Source organism: Oreochromis niloticus, linkage group LG18 (assembly GCF_001858045.2).
Source record: "Oreochromis niloticus isolate F11D_XX linkage group LG18, O_niloticus_UMD_NMBU, whole genome shotgun sequence".
In the NCBI taxonomy this organism is placed as follows: domain Eukaryota; kingdom Metazoa; phylum Chordata; class Actinopteri; order Cichliformes; family Cichlidae; genus Oreochromis; species Oreochromis niloticus.
In genome coordinates this window covers 17,848,482-17,873,394 of record NC_031982.2, presented here as the reverse complement: position 1 = coordinate 17,873,394, position 24,913 = coordinate 17,848,482, and the positions used below count along the sequence as shown (strand labels likewise).

At 39.3% G+C, this 24,913-nt stretch overlaps 1 long non-coding RNA gene across 3 annotated transcripts; it reads left to right on the top strand.

Annotated features, from left to right (window-relative positions):
• Positions 1-1,795: 1,795 nt before the first annotated feature.
• LOC106097894 (uncharacterized) lies at positions 1,796-18,112 on the top strand. Of its 3 annotated transcripts, none has more exons than XR_002056994.2 (4): positions 1,796-1,833; positions 11,018-11,061; positions 14,807-14,872; positions 14,973-18,112. It is a non-coding gene; the product is annotated as an uncharacterized LOC106097894 (long non-coding RNA). The 3 variants fall into 3 exon arrangements; XR_002056993.2 differs by having other exon boundaries at positions 14,807-14,868; positions 14,973-18,111; XR_003214714.1 differs by having other exon boundaries at positions 14,807-18,112.
• The last annotated feature ends 6,801 nt before the right edge of the window (positions 18,113-24,913 follow it).

Below are 24,913 nucleotides of genomic sequence, written 5' to 3'. Positions count from 1 at the left end.
CCAAAGCATTCAGCTATACAGGAAGCTGATCATTCAGTGACACTGGTGGTAGCAAACTTTTTATGCTTATGTGCAGTTCTGCAAGATACAGAGTATGTGTGCCGCACCGTGGTATTAGAGACCACCGAGCCGGGCTTTGATAAATGAAGCAGAGTAAATACAGTAATGGAGGAAATTCTCACATGTATTAAATCTTACTTTAGGTTAATATAACGCTTTGTTGTGGCAGATGACAATTTCAGAAACGTGTAGGAAGTGAGGCATCTGAACATATTAACTGCTGTCCCAATCTAGCTGTTCAAACACATCAATTTCTATAGTAACATTTCATAACACTCCCTTGTGAGGTCATTTCAACCATGCTTTAATGATATATGCGCGTAGGCCGAGCTCCTCTCACTTTTCTCTGCTCACAGGCAAGAATAACAGTCACATAAATCATCCCAGGCCTCCTATTTTAAACAGGTGTCACTTTGGTGATAAAAAATGACATCTTAATTCAGAGGCGCGATGCTGTGTCAGAACAGATTAACACATCAGAAGCAATTTTTATTTTTTTTGGTGCCACCATCATTTGGGTGGCGGTTGAGCGTGTCAGTAAATTCTAGCCTCCGCTTCTCCTGGGAGGGCGCAGTGGAGTGACACGGTCAGCCTTGATGTCTCTGGAAGAGGAGTCATCTGTCAGGTGATCGCTGTTGGAGGGTCGCCTCGAGGAACAGATGAGAACATTTTAAGATGTGTTTTAAATTATGTTGCTTAAGGTTCAATTTAAACAGTCATGCCTGTGCTTAAACTGCAGGACAGTTTGAGCTGTGTAACGTTATTGTCTGCCAGACAAAACTTTATAGTACCACTGTAATTTCATTTGAATGTCATAGAAGAGGTAAGTTGACAGTATCAGGTTAAAATTACAAATGCGTGTTTGCTGTTCCAAGCTGGCATCAGCTGTGTGAATAGATTGCTAATATATATATATATATATATAATATCACTATCAGCGAAGTGACTGCTAAGACAGGCCAAGGCAGTAGGCAAGGCCCATTTTGAGTAACGTCTCCTGCTATTTCAAAGGCTAAATCTAAAAGACTTCCTCATATTTAGTAAGAATATCCCATTTCATTTGCTTGAAAGGAGCAGCAAAATAAATGTCTGGTATCTATATACACTAACTAAACGCTCAAAGTATTTAAACACTACAAATAAGAATAACTCAAGCATACATGACTTTATTCTATGTACTTTAATTGCATTTTTTATCAATTACACACATGCCGATGGATGCTTAGGGGCAGTGTTGGGGAGTAACGGAATACATGTACCGCCGTTACGTATTCAGAATACAAAATATGAGTAACTGTATTCCGTTACAGTTACCGTTTAAAAAGGTGGTATTCAGAATACAGTTACTTTGTTGAAATAAATGGAATACACGGCGGTACTTTCCTGTTTCATATTGTCGCGGGTCAGGATTGTTTGGGTTTGTTTGACAGCTACGTTCTGTTGTTCCAGGCGGCAGCGTTACGGTTGCCATGGTTACAGGGTGACGCGCTCTCTCTCTGCGTGTTTCCTGGGTGAGAGAGCGCTTTTTTGTTGTTGTTGTTGTGCTAAGCTAAAAGGCAGAATGCTACAGGCATAGCTCTAAAGCATGTAGCCTGATGGGCAGTGTAGTCCGTGCTGCAGGGAGAATGGACTACCATACCCGTTATGTGTCTGTGAGCGAGGGAGGGAGAGAAAGGAAAAGTCCGAGCTGTCACGGAGCAAAAACGGGAGCTGGAAGCATGTAAATATAATAATAACCACTGCAGCCAAGAAGAGTGCCTGACGAGCCCAGTTGTAAGTAAGCTATTAAGACTCAACTGTACACTGTGTTCGTGTTTTCCTCTGGAAAAAATAAGTTCCGTTGGAGCAGCCTTTCAACGCCTCTCTCTGTCTTCCGCAAGCAAAGTTGACCCAGACAACAAAGTAAAGCTAGTTTTCGGCTACCAGCCCGACACGGAACCCACCGTATTAGCCAGAGGTCCCTTTACTACGTTTCGGAGCCGCGGACCTTCAGTAACAGTAATAAATCACAGCAATAGGACATTCATGTAGTTGTAAACAGCATGATAATATATTAAGTATTCCAAAGTATTCAGAATACGTTACTCTCATTGAGTAACGTAACGGAATACGTTACAGAATACATTTTGGGGCATGTATTCAGTATTCTGTAGTGGAATACATTTTAAAAGTAACCTTCCCAACACTGCTTAGGGGACAGTTTGAAGTTTGGTATGTTGCCCAGGAATAGTCCAGCATGTGGACATGGAGTACTACCTACACGGCCTCTCAAACTAAAGTTTAGTGATCGGACAAAAAGATGTTAAACTAGTCAGTCAAATTAACCATGCTTTGTAAAAATGTGTTTATCCCTCTTGAGGCAGGCATTGCTGATTTGCAACAGTTAAAAACTAACAACCTGATTACCCCACATACATATTTTATGAGGTTTTTTTTTTTTTTTTGATAATTTTCCCCAAATATCAGATTCTTCCTGTAACTAAAACTTATTTGGGCCTGAGAGGGTTAAATTCTAAAAATTATCCTAAGAAATTTGAGTAAATTGAGTAGTTCGAGTGAGTATAGTATAAATTTTAAAGATATACTCCATGATAATAAAAGTGTTGGAATAATCCATCCTTCATCAGCTAATAGCACAAGGGAACTGACATGCAGGGGTCTCTGCAGACTCGCGCTTTCAGTGTTTATGGACACACCCGGTAGTTACCGTCTGTTTCTTATAAAGGATATCAAAGAGGGAGCGCTGCCTGAGCCACAAAGCACCTGTTTCCTGACACTTCCATGACACGTGTTTGCTGCCGTCTTCAAAAAGCTTCCAAAGGATGAAGACACCCACCGTGCTGCCTTAGCTTACTACATTACATGTTAGATCTAAATCACAGAGCTGCATTCATTTAGTTGCTGACTGAAAAGTTACAGTTGTTCTACGCTGTCACCACACTCTGAAATCTCTCTTAATTTTGTTGTATCTTTGCGATTATCTCCTGAGGTATTCACATGTTATACATTTGGAGTTTTTACTCTTCCATCTGATAAAACTACAGTCACAAAAGGACACAGACTATTGGTGTTGTATGCTTTGATACTGATGGTCAATATAGTGAGTATTGTGGCCGTGATAACGCCTGAGGACAAACATTAGCAGGAAGCCAGGAGGGTTTTTGCTTTTGCTGTATGAATAGATAGTACCATTTATTAACACACATGTAAAGTGATAAAGTCAAGGCCAAAGGAAGGAGAGGAAGCAGTGTTAGCTCCCTTGTTGCTGGTAACACCAGGGTGTCTCAGGTAGGATGTGATTGTTTCTCTCTCCGTGTTTGCACATGTGTGGTGTTTTTAGAGGACCTTGCCTGCTTGTATTTGATCTAGTGACTATAATCATGCCTAAATTAACCTTACTTACTACCAGGGGTTAAAGTGGGATTTGGCAGGTGGGGGGAGCCCTAAGATCGATTTATAGGGCCCCACTCTGGAAGAAGAATTGCTTAGCAATAAATGAGAATAATTTGTTTTGCGAGCTCCAGTGAACATTTCTTTGTGTATGGACTGTGATCAGTGCTGCTCCTATTGTATTGTGTATTTAGCCAAATGAATTCAACAAGATATAAGAATATACCAACCACTAGACACTGTAAAGTTAGTATAAAAGTAAAATTCAGGGAGCAAATCTTATCAACCCATCAACTTACATTAAAATTGATGTCTGCTGAACTCCATGTAACCAAGTAGTAGATGAAACCAGTGCAACATAGTGCATCTCTATAAGTTTTATCATAGTACTGCAAATTAACCAGTTTAGCCTGCACTAAAATGAATTAGGACACTGCATTACAGTTTAAATTTCAAATTCATAAAGATCCACTGGCTGAGCAGTGCTTACCTTTCAAAATAATATCTCATCTTCCTCTCCTTTCCTCTCATTCTTACATCTTTCCCCATCTTTTAGTGTTGCACACTTTCTCTCTGTCCATGTCAAATACTGGCAGATGAAGTTAGTGAAAAAATTTGCACAGTTTGTGAATTTGGTGATATTTGTTGAGCTGCTTGAAAAGTTGTGTTTGAAATTACCTGTGAATTTAAAACAAACAAACAAACATTACTCTATTTTTGCCGTCTCCTCTTCTGTAGCTAGCAAGATGTTTAAGTGCCGTGTCCGCAACTTTACAATTGCATAATGATCCCGGGTATGAGAAGGAAAATGAACATGTTTAAGGTGTAAGCTCACAATGGAATGTCATTTTTTTTGTCTCTTTTACTGAGCAAATATAACTATGCTGTCACTGGAAGCAACGTCAGGCTGCACACGAACAACAAAGTTAACTCATTCAGCAGGAACATGCATGAACCTGCCTCTCGGATTTAATAACTCATTAACTGAAGGTGCCAGAATGCTGCTCCCCTGCTTTAACCCCTGCTTACTTCCTTGTGGTTGTGTGCCACTAATAATCAGTCAAGGCACAGTTTAATTCCATGTTGGACTCATAAAATATGTAGTGAAGACTTTAACAGGTGGACACCAATTCAGTATTTTACCAAATATGAAATATGGTCATAATCTTTCCTTCTGTTCCTGAATAATTTATAATATTGAATAATATTTTTTTTGCCAAACAATGTAATTTAACAACAGCACAGTGGTGAGTGAGTTTGCATGTTCTCACTGTGTGTGAGCTTTGGATAGACCGTCTTCCTACCACAGTCTAAACACATTCAGGTTAGGTTAACTGGTGTTTTTAAACTGGCCACAGGTAAGAATGTGACCATGAATAGTCATCCGTCTCACTGTGTTGGCCCTGAATTAGACTGGTGACCTGTCCACAGTGACCACACAGTTTCACTTCCATTATATACATAAAATGTTAACACTTTGTAATTGATCAGCATTAACCCAGCAATTCCTGGATTATGGTCAAAACACATTTTGTGAGCTCAGAGTTAGCTTAAGTATTTAGCAACAAAGAGCAATCAGTTCCAAATGAGTGTGAAGTTAACCGCTATGGGTGTTGAAGAGCTATCACATTCCCGAAAATAAGATGGACTGAAGCATGCAAGAATGATGCTGGTGTAGAGGCATAAAAAAGCAACACTGTGTTTAGGAAGACATTTCATGATGTGGCAATCCAGCTATCACATCATTAACATGTACTTGTTAGATCCATTCACACATTGCTATAATGCTTTTTTTTTTTTAAAAATTCTCCTCATTTTAAATACTAAAGATGGATTTCTGCTGCTTATCCACCTGACTTGTAAAGACCGAACCAAATTACCCCGAGAAAACATCAGACCACACACTTTACATGCCCGTGCCCACTAGTAAAGCATTAAGAACCTTATGTAGACTTTACGTCTGATGTTTTGATGTCACTGTTTTTGAATCTTTTCATTTTTCCACACTTGTGTCCCAGCAAAATACCCAATCTAAAGTCTAATTTAAAGTTCTTGCATTGCAGTTTTCTGATTTGAAATTGTTCCCAAAATCCAGATACATCAAACAACATGTGGCCACAGTCATTCATGCAGATCGAGTGTAATATAAACAAAACTCTGGATTATGTTCAAGCTTTAAGTTAGGCACACTCAGACGGTCTGTAAACATGGCAAAAGCATCTACTTTTGCAAGAAAAAAAATTGGCTGAAATTGCTTTTCAGTAATTCTCCACTCTTAGTTGTGGAAATTGATTTACATATGGGATATTTGAGAAATTAGGTTACCTCTGTAGCCCAGTCAGCTATGTGAATGTGTCTGCACTGAGAAACTCACACTTATAGTCACCTGCTCCTTCTTTTCCAGTGAGAGCATGTTTAGCAAAGCAGGATACTGCATGAAGAGATTCCCCCCCAGTTTCTGTCTGGCTGTTCAACTGCCAACCCCATCAACAGAGATTACCTACCTAATTTTGTAAAAGTCAAAGTATTTTGTCTGAACAACCAACCAAGCCAAGGGAATCAAAATCAGGCAAACAAAAGGCAACTTGTGGGAGCAAGATCACTTAAAAGTAATGAAGCTACATTAAAAGGTGCTATTTGTCTTTGAGCAGTGGTCTTGCTTTAGAAGTGAACTGAAGGGTGTAAGCACATGAACCAGTTCTTCACAAACCAGGTCCGCTGAAAAGTCAGCGGTTCATGAACGAAAGCGGTAAGGTAGCGAGGTCAGGCGAATCAGGATTCAAAGGTTTGTGTACAGTATGTGCATTCTGGTGTGGTTCAGAGGCAAATCGTGATTGATGACCACATTATCAGAGTGTTCATACAAAATGCTGCTCTGTAACTGATTCAAACAAGAAGTTGTCCCAGCAGAAACAAAACAGGATGCTTAGTAATGTCACATGAGTTAGCCACAGTTCCTTGATGACAGATAGCTCTGCATAAAGGGTGATGTTTTGTCATCTGGATGTCATCAGCTCTGTCTGTCTTTGTCCTCATAGTCTCTGATCCATCTCCCTACAGGGCTAATGGCAGTACTTGTGTTGACCATTACATACAAAACATATTTACTGTTCACATGCACACACACAGACACACACGCAAAAAATCAGATAAAACATCCACATTAAACTACTACCTCTACTCCCCTTTCTTTTTTTTCCTCTGCCCTCCCCCCACCCCTGCCTCTCCAGTAATGAAAACAAGATGTTCTTAGTCTCCATAGACAGAGAGTAGTAGCAAGTTAGGGCTCCAGTCTCCGCTCCACACTTCTCTTAAACCCTCATCTGACTTTCTTAAATATGTGACAAAAATGCATTAACGGAGACTTTAGGGGCGGCACGTTGACTGCTGTAAATAAGGTGCTGCTCAATGCCAACTTTCCTTCGCCTGTTAAAGGTGGGGAAGTGGCTGAGCCTCATGGAGGTGGGTACTCTGAAGGACTGAGATGAAGCTCGTTGAATAGGACATGAGAAAATTGGGAGTTTCTGTGCCTGCAGGCATCTCTCTCTCTCTCTCTGCATATTTGTGTGTGTGTGTGCGTACTGTAAGCATCTGAGTGTGCACTTTCCACTAAAAAGAGGTGAGTATTACTACCAGACTCTGCACCTGACCTTCATTTTTCAATTTGTAAACCAATCTTCTCACAATTGGGCACCAAATTAAAGGATAAACACAGAAGATATTCATCTTGTTTACTTCAAAGCCCTAAACATCACTATACCTTCCTTGCTCTGTCCCCTTCACTTAAGCCCCCATCAGCAGCATTCCCACCCAACCACTGCTTCTTTTCCTGCCATACATTAGTCCTAATCACGGTCAGTCCTTTTTTTTGAAGCCAGTTATCGCTTGTCACTCTGTAGCAAGCGTGTGATGAAGACATATAGTTCTTGGTGCTTTCATTTTACATGTATTTTCTCATAATTAAAGTGTGTGCTTGTGTCCTCCTTCTTTAAGACTAGGTGCAGTTTAAAATATGTGTTAATTGTGAGTGATGCACACTGTTAATGGTTCCAATCAAATATTCCTATATTCCCTGTGTTGCATGTCACTTTTTTTTTAACATATTTTTTTTTATATATGTAGCAAGGTTGCTTCTTTCATGTGATTTTATCTTAGCAGAGGTTAAAAAAAGAGAATGACTGTTATCATGTAGTGGAGTAATCCTGTGTTAGTAAGATACAGGTATCCATGGTGTAGATGTTAAAAAAAAATTTTAACACGGGAAATTAGTTTTACTTTACTTATCGTTAGCAGTTATTTAAAAAAAATCACTAACAGCGAAGTTAGCAATCTAATATACTCAACCCAATGTTTGTCTGTGCTACACACAACACTATTTTTGCTTATTTGACACAGTTTAATATAGGCCTGGCCGTTTTAAAATTTGATTACACTACAGAAATTGTAGGAAGATATACTACATAACACAACAGCAAGTTGATCACAGCATGTTTGAGTTTCTAGATTGTTTCTGATTTGTGAATGTCTGCATGTTCTTGTTTCCCTGTTTCAGAGCTTTCAAGCTTGAAAGCGCAAAATGTGCGTATGTTTACTTGGACTGACACTTGTGTTTAGCTGCCCCTCAACACATTTTGGGCAGACTGCGTGAGTGGGTGTCTCAGGCCGCCAGTTTTTCAGAGCTTTTAGACATTTTAGTCATAAATTAATTTAGTACTAGTTTACATGGTAACTGTGTTTGGGAGAGACATTGATCTCAGTCAGCAGTTCATTATCTTTAGTGGGCAATTATCCACATTGTCACGTTTGCATTTATCCCTTTGACTCCAAGGTCACAGGGGTCTAGTGTAATTCAAGCTGCATGGATGACTCCATGGCCTTAGTCTTTAGAGTAAAGCACACCCAAGGGAACTGTCTCCACAAGCACACAAAAAGCCAGTTTGGCTCAACCCATTTTACACACACAAGTAATAACTCTCTAAGTAGTTTAAAGGCTGAGATAAGCTGTATTTTCCCAAACAATCTGTCTTTCAGGGAGTATGGTAATAATATTGAAGTAAACTTTCTGCAGGACACACAACAAAAGATATATTTATATTCCAAATATTCCAATTATGATCTGTTTAATAGCCCAAACAGAGACCCAAACTTATTAATCAGATGCAGAGAAAATTCCATCAAAGCACTTAACCTGATTACTTTCTGGCATGTACTCACTGTGATATAAATTCATGGGGGCAGAGACTCTTTCCAAAAATGGAAACTTCCAAGCTGAACTGGTTCACTGTGGGCAGTTTATCATTAATACAAACGCTTCACATCCAGTGGTGGGCTGCCTGTTGGGGGTACCAGAACAATTCTTTTCGGCTTGGATTGGTCGACTTGACCAGCAAAAAAATAAAATAGAAACTGAAACAAGCTCATAATCTTGACGTAGCTGTTGCATATAAACTGTCTCTCTGTCTCTGCAATGCCCATGGCAGATGCACACACATCTTCTTTATTAATAATTTAAATGAAAAAAACACAAGCTGAAAGACGCACAAATTTAATTTACCTTAAATGTCATTGAATGTGTGCAAATATTTTTTGGATACTTTTGCATTTTTTTTTAGTATAGGCTATTTATTTTCTGTCTTGCTTTTGTATTTGCTAATACAGATGTGTTTAAAGTCACCTTCACTGGTGTTTCCCCGTAACTATAATAACTCACAATACCATAAATATCCATCTATCCATTTATTTTCTGCTCGTCTAGCTCAGGTTGGTGGGATGGGGCTGAAGTGTACCTCAGCTGTCATAGGGTGAGAGGTATAGCACACCCTGGACACATCGCCACTTTGTTGCAGGGATAACACGGAGAAATAGACAACCAGTTAACCTAACCCCATGCATATTGTGAAGAATTTGAAGGAGAGAACCCACATAGACACGGGGAGATCATGCAAACTCCACACAGAAAGGACTGGATTCAAACCTAGGACCTTCTTGTTGTGAGGCAGTGGTTATTCCCGTCACACCATCATGCTATCACGTGCCATAAATAATTTTGTAACTGTTGTTTTACATACTTATCTACATGTTTAAATACCCAATCTCTACTTGCTAACACTTGTTTTATTATGTGCAAATCATTTACCAAAAAGAGACAGGGAGTAAAAATCATTTGATTAAGAACTCATTTAAAAACTTTGAGCTGCCTGGGGTGGAGTTGCAGTTTTTTGGCGTAAATACTGAACAGATATTTGATTGATTTGTATACGTGATTATAATTAGGACATTATTTGAATTGCAAGTGCAACCTTTAAAATGAAAACTGTTGTAGCAATACAACATCATAGGAAAATTTATAATAAGCACTGGACTTGTATTTCTAAATCCACCAGATGAGTTACGGATGTATTTAATATAGAAATGCACTTGAATCACATACTTGTTTCTTTTGGCAAGTTATCGAAGATAATATTCGTATGTTGATGATTATGAGCAACCATGTTGTGGTTTTGCCAGGCTAGATGACTCTCCCTCACCACCACATGTGGCATTTGGCCTTCAGAAACTCCTTAAACAATTTCTTCCTATGACAATACACAATACTTCATACCATAACTGACCCATATGTGTGCAAGTTCTGCAGTTGTGTCTGGTAAACAAGATCAGATTTCGATTTCCCTGATTTTGAAGCCAACCATATGTGTTCAGACAAAACGTGCACATTTTCTGATGTGGTTTGATTGCACGTGAAGTCAATGAAAATACAAGAGAGGCATAACCAGTTAAGATCAAAATAAATTTAAAATGTTACAGCTTGCAATTCTGGCAGACGCTGGCATGCTGTCAATGCATTTATCTCTACCTCGATCACTTAGTACGCTGGTTGTTCGAGGTAAATATGCTCAAAGGTCAAGCAGTAGACTGTGAACTGCAAGAGGCAATCCTATATAATTAACAAATCTATACACTGTGCCAGCTTTACTGACTACACAGCAAATATAAGGATAAACAAGTTACTTTAAGCTACATCATGAACCTGAATGCATAACTAAAACCCTGCACAGTATGTATGTGTGAGTTATAATAGCACAAAAATAATGTCTGTGTGTACAAAGCATTTTCTCTAGGTCCAGAAGTAGATACACACTCATGTGTGCAGATTATCCCCAACACATTTCCAGTTGTCTTGCAGGTTTTCAAGTGAGATCATACTAACCGCACAAGCTGATGAATGACTTATTTTTAGTTCCAAAGAGACACGAGGGGTACTTACCAAATCTGACATGCACTGGCTCTTCAGCACAAAGTTCTCCTCAGTTATGTTACATCAGTTGCTGCTGCTGTTTAGTTTATAGGGATCCTTATTAGGTACACTGATGCAGCTGCTATTCTTCATATGGTCCACAAATAACTTCACACTGTGACAATATAATAACTTAACACAGAACACAGAGACATAAATTGTCTGTGTTAAGCCGTTACAGTGCACTGCTGAAACACTAAACTACTAAACTACTGTTAACTGAATAATTAACTTGAGCTGCAATAACTTAACTATAACTTAATTTGCTTACAGCTGTCAATGTATACCAGCAGAACTGAACTCCCTGCCTCCAACCTGTAAGTATACATGCACTGGCATGTTTCCATCCATCCATTTTCTAATGTAATGTAATTCAGGTTAGTGTTAGAGTAAGGCTGGGGCCTGTCCCAGCTGCCATAGAAGAAGAGGCTGTGCACAGCCTGGACAGGTTGCCAGTCTGTCACATTCTGACACATAGAAACAGACAAGCATTCACGTTCATATTCACACCTACGGCCAGTTTAGAATAACAAACTAACCTAACGCTCGCGTCTTTGGACTTTGGAAGTAAAACCAGATATTTCAAACGTAACTTAGTTCAAGGTTAAAATATAGCAGCTGCACCTGAAGGCAAATACAAAGGTATAATTTGCATGTATAACATGTAAGGTGTTGAATGATGCTTGGTTATGCAGGACGGTAAGGCATTATGCAGTGCACTCTCAGAAAAATCACTGTGGCTATATTTCATTAAAAATTTCAGGGGAATATTTAAAATAGAGAAAGGCGATCCAGCACAAATACGAATGGCCGACTTTAAACACCTTAATGGCCCTCAGACCAGAACTTGGCAGTCACTGGAGTTGTGAGTAATATCCGTCTGCAGGCAGCTAGTTCATTTAAGAGACGAGCAATAAATGGCTCAAGTGAGGGGGAGGAAAATATTGTGGTTCATTTTAAACAAGGTATGGACTTGTCCATTTCCTTTGTTTTTCAGTTCCAGAATGGAAATCATAAATAATAAATAATAGCGACTTTTTGGGGGGTTTTATATATAGTATGGCACAACAAGGGTGCACTAACAAATAATGGCATCAAATAACTTGTAAAAGATTAACCAAATCCAGATTTTAGGTCACAAGTTCAAATATGCATCACTTATTTCAAGCTTTGCATTCCAACTTTGACCTTCTAACTGATTTAAAAGTCACAGTGTTAGTACGAAGCACCATCTCCCTGCAGTGACACATTTTAAGCAGTATCTGTCAGTTTAGTTTTTACGCCATTTAATCTCCATGTTTCCTTTTTTTTTTTTAAGCAGATCCTCATGTTTTCTTGAGCATTGCCTGTCTTAATCTGGGAAAAGGCCTATTTCCTTCTGGTTCCAAGTTCTCCCACTGAGGGACAAAGTGTGTCCCTAAGTTCAAGCGGTACCTCGGGCAATGTAAAGGGGTGAGGAGGACAAGAGGTAGACCCATGTTAGAGCCAGGATATACTGTGGGAGTGTGTGGGAGAAAACTGAGAGGTTACTGACCTTACAGGGAAATAAGTAAAGCTTGAGAAAATACACAACAAACAAGAGACAGATTACAATCATCTTAAGTCATGGAACTGAAGAATATAGCCTCCATGACATAGAAAGGTTGCAGCACCGGTCAATCATTCAGCTTTAAAAAGGCCAATGAATGTTTTCGGTTTAAGCTTTCTGATTTAAAAGGGGCAGTTTAAAGAAGAAGATCCTACACAGATACAGCAATGCCATCACTACTGCCAGCATCCCTGGACTACGTGTTGTTGTAGATTTAACAACATTAAAAAATAATAAAAATTGTACGAGTGAAATGTCTACATAACATTAACCAAACAGGTAAACATATTAGTTTAAGTAAAGAACTGTTTGCTGGTGTTACTTGAATGACAACATCTCCCAACAAAGAGACCATCCTTCCAGCAAAAATTTATGCTTTTACAAAATCTGTTGAACATTTGATTAATAGCTCATCATTACAAGTGTTCATAAGAAAAGCAGTTTTTGAGGAGGAGATCTTTGCTCTAGTTCACACAAAACTGTTTTTGTGTCATTTGGATTCTTACTTGGAACAAGCAAGCCACAATTTAAAATAAAATTCTAGATAATAAAAGAGCTCAGCGCTGCTTCTGATGTAACAAAACTAAAACAGTTTCCTATTAGAGTTTCCAACAATTATGTGTCACCACTTCCCTATAGTTCTTATCAGCGCCCATGTACACAATGGAAGTGACTGACCTGTGCAGCTCTGATGACATATAAAATGCTCCCAGAGGCTATTGGTCATGTAGCAGCACCAGCAGCCTTAGTGGAGGCACTTGGGAGGTTAGCTGAACTCCGGGCAAGTATTCAGTATCTCTGGCCATCTGTAAGACATTTTCTATGATATTACACAACTGTAATATTTTCTGTTAGTCGGAATGTGTGATCAGATATAAATTAAATAGACTTCTTACATTTCACAAATTCATGTTTAAGCTGATATTTTAAATGGAAAATGTATCATTGTGAAATATAAATGGGATCACTGCAGTACATACAAGCACATGCCTGGATGCCCATTAGCAGTTTAGCAAAGAAGATAGCCCCACTGTGCAGAGGGGTAGAAAGAGAATTGTTGCCACTGGCCAAGATTAGAAGGTAGTTTGATAGATGCTCTCTTGCTTCTAATGAAGCCCTGCCTCATATTAGCCCTGGGTGAAGGAAACAAAAAGGGAGGGTAGCGTAAGAGGCTACAATAGGGGCCAGGAGGAGAGAGTTATCTCATGCTAACTTAGTTAGCTGATAGGCTCCAGGGATACAGGAGAAGAAGGGTCAAGACCCCTACCAACATCCCTCTGGGGACCAAAGCACAGAGAAGTCAACATTCCTGAGAAACTCAGAGACTTTCCTTCCCTGGAGAGATGGAAAGATGAGGGAAAGACTGATTGAAGGGGGAGACAGTGAGCCTAAGAGAGAAAAAGAATGAGAGAACTTTGCATGTTCTTTCCATTTAGCCTCCTCACAGAATGACTGCACACACAGACAAAAACACTCACTTCGCTTTATGCATCACATACGTTTTCCAAGCCATTTACAATCCCAGGCATTGTTAGTGACTCATAAACTCAAACTGACCTATGTACACTCATTCCTGTCATTATTTGTGAAATATTTTTAGGCAAACTCCTAAAATAGTCTTTCTCTCTCTTCTCCCCTTGGGTAAGTAATTTCCAGAGCAGTGGTGAATGGCGCCTGCAGAAGTCTGAGGGCCAGGAGGAATTCGTACTCTTTGGCAGAGAGCCTTTGTTAAAGCGATATATCAGGCTTATCGGTTGCATGTGCATGCAAAAACAATTTGCATGATCTGTACCTGTGTTTGTTTAAAGACAATATGGGGACGTAGCTAAAGGATTTCACAAATACCATGCGGGATGCTGATTTTCACTTAATCATCAGCCTTGTATTAGACCTCTCTCAGCTGATATTCAGCTGAGGCATGAACTGCCAGCTATGTGAACATTAAATTTTGGAGTTCTTGAAATCAAAAGATTGAAAAAGTTTGAGACTTTTCCCTCTGTTTCCTTAAAACTTTTTTGTCTATTCAATGAACAGTGAAAACCATTATAATCATGGGATTATTTTGACCACAACCCTTTTTTTTAAACAAATTGTAATATTTTAGAGTCTTTGAAGAAACTACTTAGCATGAATGTGGCTCAGACTGTGTAAACTGTGCCGGAGCCAAGACCTCTAAACACAGCAGATTTCAAGGTCTTACAGTGATGCATTTTAATGGCACTTTGTCTGACCCCCCAACTAAATCCCCATCACTCCCCCTACTGTACAGATAGCACACAGAGGAATTTGAATCTCAGCTTCCTGTGGGTTTGATCGTGTTGTGAAATCAGGAACACTTAAGGAGAGTACACACACTGACACAATGGACATTTGTGTGTGTGTGTGTACTGTTTTCATGTTTTCGACATTCAGCTGGCAGACATGCAGATCAGAGGGGCAGTGCAGAATAACAAAAAAACAATCTTCTGTTTCAGAATCATTTCCCAGTCCAGACTGAGTAAGCACCAAAGAAGGGAACTCCGCCCTGACAGACAGAGTGAGTAAGTCACCGAAAGCAATCATTTGTCTTTGTTCTGCACAGCAGGCATTATTTTGTCCTGTGTGTAAGCATTTGTCTTTCTTCATCATCATCTAATACAGCGAAGCTTTGACAGCCCTCATTCTGCTCTAGAACCCTTCTTGTCGTCTGCATCTCGCTCATGACAGCCCCCGCAGCAGAGTCCTATGCAAACATGTAGGAATGTATGAGAAATATACCCTCCTGGAATGCCCCTGGCAATCATTGCCGGCCAGCGAACGAGCAAGAAGGCGGTCACATGTCTTCACAAAGGTCCAGGCAACTTTACAGCATTCTCAATCACTCATCGATGGTCCCTTTTTTTTGCAGTCAACTGTGGGTTCTGTGCAGCGAGAGAAAGTAAATGTAGCATTGCCAGAAACACCGCACAGCGCTGCCGCGCTTCTCCGAATAGGAGCAATGCCCTCCAGGCACCCCTAGTCTGGGCTCAAAGCCTCCAATATCTGGCAGCAGTTGTTAGTGTGCTCAAGGGGTGGAAGGATATTCAAACTTTCATCCCCGGTTAAAAATAGGCTGGCCCTCACAAAAAAGAAGGCCCTGCTAATAATCACAGCTCTGTACTAGCTGTCTGAAGCATCTGGTCTGAGAATGTGTCATTTTTTAGGAGGGGCCTGGGAAACTGTAGACACCATGCTTGCTGCCCAGAATAAGAACCATGGGAATGATTGAAGGGGTCTTTTTTTGTGTGTGTGGGCCGCTGAAGTAGGACTAGCCTGTCTGCAGGATTGGACAGCCTTCCTTGCTGCCTCCCGGCTGCCAAGTCAGGCATAACTCACTTAATGGCTGGTTTGCCAGAAACAGATGATTTTATGGTAACACATAAATGGCTGGGGACACAATGAGGTCAGGGACTCGTGGACATGGGAGCGATGTCAACTCTTGAAGGTCAAAAAGAAATCTTATATCGACAAGAGAGCATTTCAGCTGCTTGCGGCACATGTATTCATGTAAATTAAACACTGGGACATTAGATTTGGGCTATTATTCCAGATATTTTCTTTAAACTTGACTATTACATGGTGAGAGTTATTTTCTTCTTTTGAATATGTCTAGACACGACTTGATTGAGAAGATCCATGCCATTGTCATGTTTATATGTGTGGTAAATGGAGCTGCTAGCCATTTAGGAAATAGACCTGCATTTGATTAAGATTAAAAATATGTATTTTTTGTATGTAAATATGTAGATTTATGTATGTAGATTTTGTTATGCATAAGAAGGAAGAGCTGTTGCCCTCATTTCTAGTCTTTATATGAATCTAAGCTTTCTGGGGTCTAAACAAAATCACATAAAATGATAAAATTGTTCAATTCACAACGTGCCAGTGGACTTAAAACAGTTTAAAAAAGGAAGAAAATTTGTTTTGTTTTTTTCTGTGTTTTAAAGTGGAATGTACTACTAAATAAATGTGTCATTGTTACTGACTAATTCCAAATAAACCACTTTGTCTGTTTAGTTTATATATTATATAGTGTGAGAATGCTCAAGTATTACCACTATTCTTAATTTACAGGAACTGTGACAGGTGCACTGTGAATTGCCTTTTCTTGAGGAAGCAAAGTTGCTGCTGTCATTAACCTGGCTAACAATTAGCTTTTAAAACAGAGAGAGGTGTTCATGGGAGACAAACTGGTTAATGAGTTGTCAGACCAGTACTTGGCTTGAAAAGCCTCCAGAGCTGAACCTGGGAGTGATGAAAACCATCGCAGAGCAAAACATCACAAATTGTCTGAATAGAACATCCGTGATTTTCAACTTACATAACCTGTTGTACTTTTATTTATTTATGTTTGTGACCCAGTAGTTTTGAAACCGAGTGAAGGTTCACTTTTATTGTTCTGAAAATAACCATTACAGAAATGCTAGGTGTTAAATTTTACCAATAAATGGCATTAATTTGCAAGCTAATGCGAATAATGCATGAACAAATCCATTTTATCGTGTGAACGAGCCAAAGCTTTTCAGCAGTGCTGCAGTTTTAATCAGTCCAAATTTCTGTTTAAATGGATATATTACTTGTTTGTTTTTGTAACTGTATATTACTTACCCCATTACTTGTGTTTAAATACTCGAGATATAAACAGTTTTTGTATTTTTCTCTAAATCTAACATCTTATATTTTAAATGAAACTTTGCACATGTTTGCCAACAGTTGTATCCAATATAAACCTGGCTTGTTGCTATGCTAATCAGTTATGATCTGTTATGGATTTTCAATTTTTCTCGCTCATTATGGAGTATGCCATAATGAGCAAATGACAAACTGTGAATGATGTACTTGATTTATTTTTGGATTATGGCCCTGCTGAGTATAAAACTGTCATAAATGAACAGAGGATGACCACAAAAGCTTTATGTCCGTAATTTGTGAAGAATTAACAAAGACACATGCAGTCTCTGTCACGTAGTGAAACTCGTGACTTTTGACACCCACTGACCCACAAAAACACAAGTACACTTGGAGCTGCTGGACAAATTCAGACCGTTTAATATACAACTGTATCAGAGACATACAGCATAGAAAGTGAAACGCTGCTTTTTGTGTTATAATGTGACACAAATTTTGGAGAGATTCTTTCATATGAAACAACGTTTTTTCTCTCACTTCTGGCTCTATTCTGAAAAAAAGTTGTATAATGACTGGCTGGGTGAAAAGTTTAACATCAATAGCACTTTAAATGAAAAATGATGGAAGTAGGACAAATACAATATGGCTTTAAAAAGACATTTTTTAAATTGCTTTGGAGAATATTAATGTAAAATCATGTCTGATGACACTTTTTTTTTCTAAATTTGTACATTTTGTACTTTCCTGGTAAATAACCTTGCGGTATTGTACAACTTTAAAAATCTATCAGCTTGTGTGTTTCTCCTGAGATTCAAGTGTTGACAATGATCATGTGTGTCAGTACCACCTGACCTTTTTTTCCAATAAAAATAAATCACATATAAAGTCCAAATCTGTTACTCCATAGTTAGTGTATAACCACAAATGAAGAATTCACAGGAGGTGAATCAACACACAACTCCCTTATAAGAACAAAAAGTACATAGGAATAAGAATGATTAGTTAATTAATCAATGAAAATTTTTACAGCTTTTGTTGAGTTTGTAAATCTGTGCTTATTTTGATATTTTTCACTTCTAATAGTTCTGCGGAGGTGAGAAAGATTGCAGTACATTGAAGGAGCTCTGTATGTGTGTTTGTAATGTGTGTGTATCCACTTACTACTAATAAAGCTCCATTACTCTTGCGTTTTAAGGCATTAGAGATGTCAACATTGTTAAGGCATGTGTATTGTTTTCTCAGTCAAGGAAAATTAGAAAATGAATTCCTCTGGGTTGAAGTGGAGTGTGTTCACAAGAGAGGGTAAGTGAGGGTGGTGCTCATGTGTGGGGGTCAGAGGGGAGGTGGTGGTGCTGCTAGGAAAGGGATGCCAAATTGTGCTCAGTCACTGGCAGATCATTTGCACTGAGACAGCTGAATTGTGGGAAAAGAGGAAGCATTGTGGCTCTGCCATTTGTTTGACTTGTTTTAGCCTCTTACACACATGCTGAGTACATCCTGGCGTAAACTCACACTTTTCTATTAGATTTAGTAGTAATGTTATTAGGCAAAATTATTCCTGGAAACTGTGACTTCATCAAACTCCGACCACAGCCTTTTTTATATGATATTGCAGTACATTGTAGTACATGTATAAGTAGCTTAAAATATTTGTCTTTGCAAAACTGGTGCATTAACTAAACCATATGCTCATTATGTGTTATATTGGTACTTACTGACTGTATACAAAGAAACTTTCTCTCTGCATCCCCTCCTTTCTCCATCCCTGGCAAGGAAACAGCAGCTCAAGCACAGTTGAGAGCAGTTATGGCATTAGGACAACAGAGGCGTGGCTGGCTTTAAATGAGGGGACTAATTGTAGTGCAAGGAGGGCCAGGAACCAGCAGTGGCACATGGGAGGTGGCCCCTGAGCAAGCTCGGCAGGGTCAACCCGGCCTCCCAACCACGTGAACAGGAAAGGTGTGTGAACTTTTGCCTTGCCTCGCTCAGTCCATCATCCAGCAAATGGAGCACATCAGCCACACTGCAGGAGAGAGGCGGGCTGGGGTGGGAGTAGGTGAACACCTCACACAGGCTCCCTTTGTGCTTTGGGCAAGAGTTCGCATTACTGTGAGGGGCAGCTGTGGACTTCAGTTAGGGACATGGGAGGGGTATTGTGAAGCAATTCAAGGAGAGGACCATACTGCTGGAACAATGACCACTTTGGCATATACTCACATGTCTTTTCCATATTTTTATCATTTTATGTTCAAGATGAAAACTGATCTGATCAGATCTGTGGCTTTAACTACAACCACCTCATCTGACACATACATAACAACTAGACCAAGCAGGAAACGTCTGTGCAAACTAATGTGTTGCTTTCTGAGACTTTAGATGTCTCTATCTAAAACTCATTCAAATACTTGCCAAAAATACATCGAAGTTTTTTTTGCATGTGTACTTAAATCAGGTCCTAAGATGTATTATGAGCCTGTATGCTTAACTTTGTATAACTTCTCAGACTTGTTGATAAGATGTAGCCTGACAAAAAATTATTTAATAATTAAATTGTTAGATGTCTCAAACAGCAGCCATCCTAAAATTACTGTGACTTTTCACAGTTTGACTGTCAAACACTGACATCTTACTATAATATATGAAGTCCATTTTTGTCAGTCTGTTTGTGTGTTTCTTTGTCCAGTAACCCCTCCTACATGGTCAGAAGTTCAGTAACCACTTGGAACGCAGGTACAGCCTATGAAGGTCTTTATCTATATCAGATGTTATGGATGTAAGGTGCCTAGCAACTACCTAGAAGTGAGCTAGAATTAGCATAAATTTAGCATTTCTACACCTAAAACAGCATATAAAAATCATATCATTTTAATTTCACAACAGTAACATCTAATTTATATCCACAAAAGCTGAATTATGCGTGATGTATTATGACATATTGCCTGGTAACCACCTAGCAACAGGCTAAAATGAACTGTTTTTACCACATACACAGAACTGACCACTTGTAATAATTTACTTTTCTTAATGCAATTGAGAATATCAGTTTGCCGACAGTATCAAAAGGCCAAATAGTACTGCAGCATGGGAATGCACAAGTAACAAATAACACAAATTATGGCATTTTCAATGCAGCTGTTCAACAAAAGGAGTATTCTGCAAATGTCTCACAATACATAGTTCAATGGCACAGAGAACATAGAACATAGTCATGGTTAATGTTATTAGTCGCTTTCCTTCCACAACTGGTGAGTAAGTCCTGCCACGACTGGTGAGTAAGCCCTCTTTTATGGACTTCTAACTTTTAATTATCTGTAGTGAAAGTACTGGTGAAGTATGCAATACAGCCAGTTTATTTTACAATGCCAATTCCTCCTCCACTCAAACCAGAAACTGAATTTGTTAGATGTGCACCTGTGAGCAAATTTTCAGACTGTGAGACATCAAAATTAGATTAGAAGTGAATCTTGAGCCAGTCCGATGTGGAAACTATAATTTTTCATCATATGTACACTAAAGCCATTTTGACACATCACCTCTGGAAAGTATCTGGAGAAACGGTTCAGGGCTTTGTCCAAAGTTAATTTTCTTACCACACAATGGGAGCTTGCCTGAATCAGACATGTTCTCATCACTGGAAAAGCATTCTTTAGTTTACGGCGTGCACCTCAGTAGAGCGTCCAGAGCATTAAAAACACATAACTGTGAATTTATGAAACAACTGGATCCTGTGCTATTACACTGGCTCAGTGTGACCTTATATGGCCTTTGTATTAAGGAGCTTGCGTGGTAAAATTGCTCTACTGCAATATTCTACTGATTTGGACATTAACGTTCTCATATAGATCTCTGCCAGATAAAGTGTAGAAATTTTGTGCATGTCATTATATTTATAATTTCAAATGTCTAAACATGACTAGGATGGGAGGGGGGGTGCCTTTATTAAGCCATCTCGTGCATTTTAGATTGATTACAAGACGCCTAAAGAAAGTGTACACCAGGATTGTTTCTATGTCTCTCTCACTAACTGGCATATGTGGCAGCTGATTTCATCTTTCATTCTTCTTTTATTCGCAGCTTTTATTCACTTCCACTGTGCTGGCATTGCTTCCACACACACGCATGCCCTTAAACACACAATCAGATAACAGCACAACCAATATTAGTAGTAGCTGACTCTGTGTTGAGGTTTAAGTAAATATAGCTGTCCAGACTGCTCTGCTTCCTCTGAGTGGAAATTCCAAAACATTTAGAGGAAAAATATTTAAAACTGAATATTTTAAGATGCATTCATAATTCAGGAACTGCTGACGAGATAGTTCAGCAAATTTCCTCTACAGTGTCTGTCAAAGCAAAGAGGGTTCAAATGTTAGCATTGTACCACATTTGCATTCCTATTTGCTGCTTATATGTTGCATTAAAGTTGGTAGATTTTATAAAGAGCAAAGTAATAAACTTGTAAAAAAAGACTCAAATGATTCTTCTGTTCTATGTAGATCAACTGCTGATAATCTATTTATCACATTGCCTCCTACAGCCCTGTGCTTTAATAGAATCAGGGATAACTAAGCTTTTAATATGGTCTTTATAAGTCTCTGATTTAAAAAGGAAAGGAAACAACAACTGATTGTGAAATATATTTGTGTAATTTAATTAAGATGTCACTGAACAGACGGAATATTGGAGGGGGAAAAGCCACAGATTTTGTCAATCTTTACAATTGATTTAATTAACTGCAAATCTCTTGCTGTGACCCCTGTAATCCTGTTTTTTTGCCTTTTTTCACCCGCTAAAAATTAAAGTTTAACTATAAATAGAGGTGGATAATGCAGTTGACCCGAGGGGTTAATTCTCAGGCTTTTGGATGCTTTCATCCCCTAGAGTCCCCCGGTCTATGCTCTCCTCAGGTTACATTACCATGAACTCGAGAACCACCACAAGGAAATTAGTTCATATGAAGAAATCAAGCCAGGATTTGGTCTGCTTGGGTACCTTTGCAGGCGCTCCTAAGACAAGAGGCCCGAATGGGCTGTGCCTAAGTCCCGGTTAATGCTGTGACTCCGTGCAGCGTCATGAGGTCAAAGGGAATTCAGACAAAAAGAGAAGCTGGGGAATAAAAGAGGCGAATCACTGATTAGGCTATAGCACACAGGATTGCTTTGTTAGAATGTGGAGTAGCTTTCTTCCCTCAACGCCTGTCAGAAAGACAGACAAACACACGTGTGAGATGGAGAAAACTTAAATGAAATATCTCAATTAATACCAGATGAAAGTTCTTGGTGAGTTCAGCCAGTGTGAGCAACCTCTGTGAATACTGCACAGCCAGCAGCATTGCTGACTAATTGCTCCTTTACATAATCTTAAAATGTTTTTACATAATCTCCAATAGTGTTTACACGTGAAAACTTCTTAGGATTAGCGTTATAAAGGACTTCACAGTGCCAGGATAAATATACATCTTGTGCAAGCGAGCCAACCGTTTTAGCATTTATCTTTCTCAATTTGTTCACCTAATCAAAATAGAGTTGGATAAATAGCTATATATGGCCTGAGTATACATACAGAAGTCAAACAGCGGATGACATGTCAGTCAGTCCACACCTTTATTTGCAGTATTTATTTGACCGTGTTAGTGACACATAGAACCTGAGGCCATTGGATTTATGTCACACCAATATGATAAATGCATCACGCTACAACACATTCGCACACCACAAGCTACACAGAGTCACAGTGTACAAACAAACACACGTGTGTGCGCAGCTACAGTCAACCCAAATTTAAGGAACCAAACTGATTGCCTGAGCAGCTGAGGTCTGGAAGCTCAATTCAAAGTGCTACTGTTGGACCTCCTGGAGTGCTGAAGTCTGGGAAAAATGGCCACTGAAGATTTGTTACTGAGGGCATCGAGTGACACAAGACATTGGAACTTAATGGCACGTGCACTTTTTTATTGAGTACATAATTTTATAACAAGCTGGAAAAAAACCCTGTTATTTCCCTTATATTTTAAATGCAAATCCAAACCATGTGTTTTACACGTCTACTTGATAGTCGATCAGAACGGAGAAAGGAAAAGAAATTTTGACTCCAAAAAAACTTGAAAAAATATAAAGAGAGGTCAAATAAAGTATGCATTAATTCCATTAATACAATAAGTGCATGCTTTCTTGATTACTTTTAAAAAAAAGAAATGCTATTTCTTTTTTTGTTTTTGTTAATGTTTGTAATGCTTTTGGTCATTTTTTCAACAGCAACTGGCAGATTTCCCTGTTACTTTGAAGGCTTCGATTCATTTTTTTTGGAAAACATGTTATAGACGGGTTTTCTGCTAAATCTACACAAGATGTGAAGAGTTTAGATTCAGAAGGTAATGAAAAAGGCTGCCTGGGGCACATAAAAGATGTATGCAAGTAACACTTTTTGCAATAATTAGCCAGATTCATAATCTGATTAGGAGATATTTTTAGTAAATGATTGCCTGTTTTATGTTCCAGCCCTGCGATTACCCTGTTCTCATATCAGCTGGGAAATTTTCTTTCCCTGCCACAACTATCTAAAAGATAAGCAGGTATATTTGATGGATGGATATATAAAACATGTTAGCGGTGGTGTTATACTCCTTACAGTTGCATCACTGTACTACAGCAAGGGGGAATAAAAGAAGGTGGAAGATTTCTTCATCCCTGGGTTGTGCATATGTGCGAGTGTGAAAGCAGTGTTGTGATGCCCAACTGAGTCAGTCCAGCCCTTGCTGTTTATGCACAGCTAACTGCATTATAAATGGTCACAACTGCTCATGCACTCAGTTACAATGACTTATGACACTTATGGACAAAGCCTGCAAATTCTTATGCCATTGCAGGACATCCTATATGAGCAGCTCACAGTGTGCAGAACTGTCTTGAATCATTCTTGGTCCGACTGCACATGCCCCCCAAAGCTCCCCCCAGTGCCTCAGAACCCTGAAACCCCCAGTGCATGCATTAATCTTGTACACCCGGGAGGGAAAAATCCAGCAGCTGCCAATGTAGTCCCACCCAGCAAGCTGTGTCCCAGGAGTTCTACTAATTTCAAGGTCATGTGGACGCCGCCGCCCCTTTCCTCTTACTTTGCCTGCTTACCTCAGCTGCAAGGATAGGAGAGGAAGTGAGACAACAAACGGCAGAAGAGCACGGAGAATGCAAGGTCTTCAAAAGTAGCACTGCCACACAGAGCTCGTTGGCTGTCAAGTGAGAAGTTCCCTCATGCAACAAATCCGAGAGCACGGATTACTGGGGTGTGACAGGGCATGTATTTCTGGAAGAGGGAGGACAGGGGAGGCCCGGTGCTGTCTTCAGAGTTCTCTCCATATTCAGTGATTGAATATTTCATTACTGGCGCCCAGACCAGTACCAGACATTCCTAAACCTCCCTCCTCCTCAGTGACCCCTCTCAGGTGGCAGAGGCAATAGATGTGGCTTCTATTAACCTTTGTGTGGTGTTCATGTTTTTGCTACTCTGGTGGAGCCATTATATTTTGGGGTTTACAGCTATAAAACTATATGTAAAAATACTTAACAGATGTTTACTTTATTTCACCTCCAAGCAGAGAACATATAAAAGTCTACTTATAAGTAAAAGTGCAATTTTTTTGATGTGATATGTTATTAAAAAATGAAAAAAATGATCATAATGGTGATATAAGTGAATGAAAAGCTAAAAATGAGATTTGATGTCCTGTACATCAAATGTTTGTGTTGGTCCTTGTTGGCAGCCATGTGAGGTGGCTAATTCCTTGGGCAATGAGACCATTTGACATCATTACTTTTTGACATTCATATTTCTCCACTTTGTGACTGGTGATAGACTGTTTTGGAGCTGACTTCTGGTCAGGCTCATCCTTGTCTTCAAAGTCACTGTAAGACTCGAATTGATGGTGCTGACTTGATAGCTCA